Genomic DNA, 8,189 nt, shown 5'->3' with positions numbered 1-8,189 from the left:
TTAAAAAAAAAAAAAAAAGATAGGTGACCCAGTGTGTTAGGGGCAGCGCCAGCCCCCTTCTGTGTCTGAGATTTAGGGGCTCTCGTAAGGGGAACAGTCCCTGAAGGCAGAGACCAGGCCGACCCAGAGGTACTCAGAGGTCCCTGACTGAAGAGGTGAGCCTGGAGAGAGAGAAGAGGCAGCGCCCCCACCAGCAGGCCTGAGTGGGTGCTAAGTGTGTGTGTGTGTGCGCGCGCGCGTGTGTGTGTGTGTGTCCTCGTGTGTGCGCGCACCATCGAGCAGGGTGCTTGAGAACAGCCCTTCAGAGGTGGCTGGAGGGGCTCCGCAAATTGTAATCAGATTAAGGGGGCCAATCACTTAGGGCTCTTGAAAAGGCCACGAGGTTTCTAATCAGCCCTGAGCGCCCCAGCCCACAAAGCCCAGGAGGAGCTCGGCAGGAGCCGCCTGCGGGGGGGCCGTGCGGGTGGGGACGGCTTTCTTCCCTCTCTGTCTCTCGTAATTATGTCAATTTGCTAGCCAAATTGTTTGCTCGAGTGGACAGGGGGGCTTGTGGCCCATTCATGTGGTAATGTGGGAACCGGCAGGCCTCCTGGCTGGGAAAATAGGAGGTGCTGGACCTCGTTCGAGGGAGCAGGCGGGCCGGGGGTGTAGGCACCCAGGCCTTGGGAACTCTCCCCTAGCTAGTGTGGGGCTTTGTCCCATGAATTCCAGAAACTTCCAGCTTGGGTTATGCTCTGGGATATCCTTTGGGGCCTGTCAAGATGAAGGATGTGGAAGGAGGGGAGGACCCCACAGGGGACAGAAGAGGTGGCCTCCGGGTTCCTTCAAGGTGAAGGTAGGCAGCTTGCTGTCTTTATGCCTGGTCCTTTGAGGACCAGGCTGAGGCTGGAGCAGTTTGTGAACTGGATGGCCGCGATCTCCAACCTCTGGGACCTCATGCCTGATGATCTGAGGTGGAGCTGATGTAATAATGATACAAAGTGCACAGTAAGTGATACGCACGTGAATCATCCTGAAATCATGCCCCCACCCCTGGTCCATGGGTAAATCGTCCACCATGAAACTGATCCTTGATGCCAGAAAGATTGAAGGCCACTGCGAAAGGGGACCTGGGAGATGCTAGAGAGATGGGATCCTGAAAGGGTGAGACTGAGGAATGTGCAGACTTGGAGTAACTTCTAATCAGTTGACTTAGCCTTTATGCAGGGCCAGCTACTGCGCCACTGCTTTGTACACAGCAACCCGTTGAGCCTGAGAGCAATCCAGGGAGGTTGGCACTGGGCTTCCCATTTCACAAAGAAACTGAGTCTCGGAGAGGCTAAGTGACTTGCCCAAGGCCACACAGCCAGTGGGTAAGGAGCAGAAATATTTGTTTATTTATGGCCGTACTGGTTCTTCCGTGCTGCGCTCAGGCTTTCTCTAGTTGAGGTGCGAGGGTTTCTCATTGTGGTGGCTTCTCTCTGTCGCAGAGCTCATGCTCTAGGTGTGCGGGCTCAGTAGCTGTGGTGCTCGGGCTTTGTTGCTCTGAGGCATGTGGGATCTTCCCGGGCCAGGAATCAAACCCTTGTCCCCTGCATTGGCAGGCGGATTCTTAACCACTGGACCACCAGGGAAGTCCTGAGGAACAAAACTTTGAACCCAGGTCTATCTGATCCCTCTGTCCCTTTGCCCCCACCCCCAGCCACCCACCCATAGGAGTTCATTGCTTCCTTTAAGCAGCAAACAAGAAATGACAGAAACGCCTGGCTTTGTACAAGGCATGGAGGGTGCAGAGACCTAAGATGACCCAGGAAGGTCAGGGTCAGGGAGTCCTCAGCATAGGCATACTGGCGTGAGCTGGAGTCACCCTCTACAGTCAGCACAGAGCTATGGCCACAAAGATGGTCAGGCATTGGACACGGTGCTTGGGAGCCATGGTGGACGTTAGGAAGAATGGTTGTCAACAGACCAGATACAGGTGACTTCCCTGTCCAGGGCATTCCCCTGCCCTCTGGGCTCCCCTGCCTTCCTCAGGTCCCCCTTTAGCATGTGAGGCCCTTTCTTGTCTCCCTTGGATGTGGCAACCCAACACCTCCTTTTCTCAGATTAGGGGGCCCTGTGCACTCTTGCCGCTCCCTGGTGGACCCTCCTGGCTTGTTGCCGTCCCTCCCCGCAACAGATACTCACAGGGCTGCTACCCACACCTACCCCCAATCCCAAACACCAGGTGCCTCCTCACTGTGCCACTCAGGGCTATTAGGATCTGCCCTGCTGGAAGCTGGCAGGAGGCTGGGGTGCAGGGTGGCACTGGAGGTTAGGGCAGGAAGAGAGGTTTGAGGGAGGGTCTGCAGTCACAGCTGAGCACCCCTCACTCCCCAACTGGGAGAAAAGGCCGGAATCCATGTTTATCCCTGAATGAGATGATGGCCAGAAATCCTTCTTAGCGCAAATCCAATTTGATGGGCAGTTGTCGTTTGACTCTACTAGGCCAGGTGCTGGAAGACAAGGGTGCGGGGAGGGGCGGGGGAGATTCCACAGCCCTGTCAAGGGCACAGATACGGCAACGGGTCAGGCCAGGAGAGGACTAAAGGCGAATAACAGCAATGCAGAGCACTTATTCTGTGTCAGGCACAGTTTTAAGCACTTTACATACATACATGAAGTAATGTTATGTAAATAATAATTCTATGAAGGGAGTACGGTTATTGATTCCATTTTGCCTCATGAAGAAACTGAAGCACAGAGAGGCTGAGTAACTCGCCTCTGTCACACAGCTACACGTTTAGCAAAGCTGGCATTCAAACGACGGCCCCAGAGGCCCACCCAGCTTTGAGTCCCAGCTCGGCTGTTACCACTCTTAGTGCCTATATACCAGCTGGCGCTAGTGGTAAGAGACCCACCTGCTGGTGCAAGAGGTGCAGAAAACCTGGGTTTGATCCCTGGGTCAGGAAGATCCTCTGTAAGAGGGCTTGGCAGCCCACTTCAGTATTCTTGCCTGGAGAATCCCATGGACAGAGGAGTCTGGCAAGCTACCGTCCATAGCGTCGCAAAGAGTCAAACACTACTGAAGTGACTTCTGAATCGACTTAGCACGGAGCACAGGCTGTTACCACTCTTAGGTCACTTGAGGAGGCAAAGGAAGGGAGGATCCTAGGTGGGGGGGATTACGTGGAGAGGGCTGCCTCGAGCAGATCCGTGATGCCTGTCAAGGGCCATAGCCAGCTCCAAGTGACCCTTGAGGAAGGGAGGAGAGGAGACCACAGAACAACATCCCAGCCTCACTCCCATCCCTCCTGATAACACCTGCATGAAACCCATGGATTTGGTGAAACAAACAGGAGAGTGTTTAGCCCGACTTTCCAGAGGCCATGATGTCTAATCGGAGTCCTGAAGGACAAACAGGATTATTCAAGCAAAGGGTTTGGAGGTGGAGAAACTGCCTTCTGGGAGGTGACAAGACATCTGGCTCAGGAATGGCCAGGCCTGTGGCCGGAGGGGAAGGTGGGAGACAACTCAAAGGGCAGTTTGGGTATTATACTCCGGGTACTGGCTTCTCAGATGACTCAGTGGTAAAGAATCCACCTGCCAACTCAGGAGATGCAGGTTTGATCCCTGGATCAAGAAGATCCCCAGGAGGAGGAAATGGCAACCCACTCTAATACCCTTGCTGGGGAAAATCCCTGGACAGAGGAGTCTGGTGCACTACAGCCCATGGGGTCTCGAAAAGTCGGACACGACCTAGCAACTGAACAACAGCAGCTCCTTCCCACATTGTGTCCACCAGCCCGTTCTCTATACCTGTGTCTGCACTGCTCGCATGCTGAGTCACTTCAGCCGTGTCCGACTCTTTGGACCCCATGGACTGCAGCCCATAAGCTTCCTGTGTCCATGGGATTCTCCAGCCAAGAATACTGCACTGGGTTGCCATGCCCTCTGCCAGGGGATCTTCCCAAGCCAGAGACTGAACCCTCATCTCTTACATCTCCTGCCTTGGCACGTGAGTTCTTTACCACTATCGCCACCTGGGAATCCCCCTGTGTCTCCATTACTTCTCTGTAAATCATTTCATCAGTACTACTTTTCTAGGTTCCATATATATATGCATTAATATACAATATTTGTTTTTCTCTTTCGGACTTACTTCACTCTGTATAACAGACTGTAGGTTTGGCCACCTCACTATCGTTTTCATGGCTGTAAAATGCAAAATTCTTGAGCCGTCCTTCCCTCAGTCTACAGAGACTCTGAGAGCAGGCCTGACAATCTCCAGGTGATCCCGATGCATGCCTAAGTTTGAGACCTACTGTCTAACGTGTTTAACTATTCCCCTGTGGTTGGACATTCAAGGTTTTCCAGTTTCTTATTATTAAAACTTGTGTTACAACACGTCCCTTTACATGTGTTTTTGTGTCCTATGAGAACATTTCTTCTCTCTCACAGTTTTCTTGGTTAATTTTTCACATTTGCTTTTCCAGATGAATTTTTTAAATATTTATTTTTACTTATTTATTCGACTGCTCTGGGTGTTAGTCGTAGCATGCAGACTCTTAGTTGTGGCATATAGGATCCAGTTGCCCGACCAAGGATCCAACTCAGGGCCCCCTGCATTGGGAGTGTGGAGTCTTAGCCACTGGACCGTCAAGAAGTCCCCCAGATGAACTTTAGAATCTGTTTCTAAATTCCACTCTCAATGGTATTGCATTGTATATATACTTTAACTTAGGAAGGATCGACATCTTGACAGTATTGAGTTTTCCCGTCAACTATTGAAATTCTATAGGATTTTAAGTGTAATTCACATACTTATATGTAATTTAGGCATGCTTTGTTATGATCCCAAATATAACAACTGCAGGAAATATTACTATAATGGTCTTCTTTCCCTAAATTTTATGAAACTAAGAATATAATCATAAAGGATCAAGCGTATGATCATCCTATTCTTGTTGGGATAGTCTCATTTCTTATGTTGGCCTCTCCATTTCTTTCATTGGGTCCGTGTGTGTGTGGCTGTGCTGGGTCTTCACTGTTGTGTGTGGGCTTTCTCTAGTTGCAGCGAGTGGGGTCTCCTTTCTAGTTGAGAAAGTAGACAGATTTCTATGGGCAGGTTTCTCATAGCAGTGACTTCTCTTAGTGGTGGGCCTAGCTGCTCTGTGGCACATGGGATCTTCCCAGACCAGGGATCGAGCCCGTGTCCCGTGCATTGGCAGGCAGATTCTTAACCACTGGACCACTGGGGAAGTCTCAGCCTCTCAATTGTGATTCAGTCAAGCCCATGTCTTTTGGGGGAGCAAAGGAAACTTTTTTAGAAATATCCCCTGTGGACTTCGCCAGTGGTCCAGTGGTTAAGACTCTGAGCTTCCACTTCCTGGGGGAGAACTGTGCGGCACAGCCAAAAAAAAAAGAGAAATCCTTCTCAATAGACTTCTCCCCATTTAAAGCATGCTCCCCAACCCTAGTTCTTCCAGACTCTTCTCATCAAAAAGTGCAGTCAGCGCGCTCCCCTTGAATTTGACCTTGGTGACTGCTTGACCAATTTTTGTTGTTGTTCAGTCGCCAAGTTGTGTCCGACTCTTTGCCACACTATGGACTGCAGCATGGCAGGCTTCCCTGTCCCTCACCTTCTCCTGGAGTTTGCCCAAGTTCATGTCCATTCAACCAGTGATACTTGGCAAATAGAACAGAACAAAATGACACTGTGCCAGCTTCCAGGCCCAGAGACCTTAAGAAACAGCAGCTTCTTATTCCTGTCTCTTGGGACATTTGTTCTAGGAAACCAGCAGCCATGTCTGCAAAAGTTCAAGCAACGAGGAATGGAGGCCCTTGGCCCACAGGCTAGGCTGAGTGACCAGCCCACAGCCAGCCCCAACTTGCAGCCAGGCGATTGATCCTCTAGTTCCATTCAAACTGCCCAGCTGATACCACGTGGGACCTACAGAAGCCGTCCCACTGATTCCTGCCCCAATCACAGATGTGTTGAGCCAAAGAAATGACTGTTGTTTGATGTGCTGAGGTGTTTGTTTTTTTTTTAATTGGAAGATAATTGCTTTTAAAAAATTTTTTCATTGAAGGATAATTGCTTTAATTGAGATGGTTTGTTAGGGAGTTGTACCAACGCTGCAACTCATTTCAATGCCTAAACCAATCACTGACATCAGAACTAGGACTTAAACATTCCAGAACCCTCCCCTCTGAGGCTGGGGCGGGGGCTGGGTTCCCCTTCCCTGAGCCAGGGACAAAATTAGAGCCATGCCAAGGACAAAGCAATGGCTGCTGGTGGGTGACCAACAGCATCTGCTGAGGACATTAGATCCACTGAGATGAGAGAACTGGCCCAGAGTCCCACAGCCAGTCTGTGGCAGGGTCAGGATTTGAACCTAGGTTCTCTCCCAGACATCTGTAGCAAGGCTGAAACTTACCACCCATGACCTCTCCTACCCCCACCTGTGAGACTTTCCTCCAGTGTTATCTGCTCTACAAAGCCTCCCTGGGTGCCATTTGCCCATGGGCACACCTCCCATCTAACACCCATCACAGTAGATTCTCATCATGTGCCCACCTGGCTACCCCCAATAGGACACAATATCCCGCAAGGTGAGACTTTTGCTTCTGTCTCCCTCTGGCATGATGGAGGGCTTGGCAGAGAAGAGGGAACAGGCACAGTGGACTCATATTTTGTGGGATCAGAGTCAGTACTTAAGGTCAATGTCCAATATAGCCAAAATTACTCCTAATGAGCCTTTAAAATTTGCCTGGCAAGTCAGTATACATGGTTTTGTATATATAAATTTGAACAGTAACATACCTGTATAAATGGATGTATTAGTATGTAGGATACAAGAAAGAGTCCGTATTCAAATGTATTTGTACAGTATTTTTTTAATATTTGCTTTTATGTATTTATTTGGTTGTGTCAGGTCTTAGTTGTGACACACGGGATCTTCGTTACAGTGAGAGGGCTCCGGAGCTCAAGGGCTCGGTAGTTGTGACATGTGGGCTTGGTTTCCCCCTGGCGTGTGGGATTTAACTTCCCCTACCAGGGATTGAAGGAAAGTTATGACCAACCTAGATAGCATATTCAAAAGCAGAGACATTACTTTGCCAACAAACGTCCGTCTAGTCAAGGCTATGGTTTTTCCTGTGGTCATGTATGGATGTGAGAGTTGGACTGTGAAGAAGGCTGAGCACCGAAGAATTGATGCTTTTGAACTGTGGTGTTGGAGAAGACTCTTGAGAGTCCCTTGGACTGCAAGGAGATCCAACCAGTCCATTGTGAGGGAGATCAGCCCTGGGATTTCTTTGGAAGGAATGATGCTAAAGCTGAAACTCCAGTACTTTGGCCACCTCATGCGAAGAGTTGACTCATTGGAAAAGACTCTGATGCTGGGAGGGATTGGGGGCAGGAGGAGAAGGGGACGACAGAGGATGAGATGGCTGGATGGCATCACTGACTCAATGAACGTGAGTCTGGGTGAACTCCGGGAGTGGTGATGGACAGGGAGGCCTGGCGTGCTTCAATTCATGGGGTCGCAAAGAGTCAGACACGACTGAGACTGAACTGAACGGAACTGAACTGAACCAGGGATTGAACCCATGTCTTCTGCATTGGAAGATGAATTGTTAACCACTGAACTACCAGGGAAGTCCCTGTACAGTATTTTTAATTAAAAACATTTTGAATATCTATGCACATAATTAAATGCACATGAGATAAACATCACTGTAAATGTTTGCTGGAAGAAGGTATCAGTCATAAAGACACAGAAGGGATGAGTCTGGCCCATCTGCCCATTATCCCCTCAAACCTCTTCCCGCACTGGCCCAGCACTGTTTATCTTTCTCTTGTGCCTGAAATTTCCCCAATTGAGTCACTGAGCACCAAGGCACACAGGTCAAGTGTCCCAGAGATCATAGTTACAGGCAGCACATTAGTGTCGGATGGGCTTCTCTGGTGGTGCTGGTGATAAAGAACCCGCCTGCCAATGCAGGAGACATAAGAGACGCAGGTTCAATCCCTGGGTCAGGAAGATCCCCTGGAGGAAGGCATGGCAAACCACTCCAGTATTCTTGCCTGGAGAATCGTATGGACAGAGGAGCCTGGTGGGCTACAGTCCATAGGGTCTCAAAGAGTCAGACACAACTGAAATGACTTAGCACTCAGGCACAGTGCTAGATACATGTTTTAGCTTCTCTGGTTGACTGTTACCAAT

The sequence above is a fragment of the Bison bison genome, unplaced genomic scaffold (genome assembly GCF_000754665.1).
Source record: "Bison bison bison isolate TAMUID 2011002044 unplaced genomic scaffold, Bison_UMD1.0 scf7180017864155, whole genome shotgun sequence".
NCBI classification, from domain to species: Eukaryota; Metazoa; Chordata; class Mammalia; order Artiodactyla; family Bovidae; genus Bison; species Bison bison.
Note: the sequence above shows the minus strand (reverse complement) of the source record.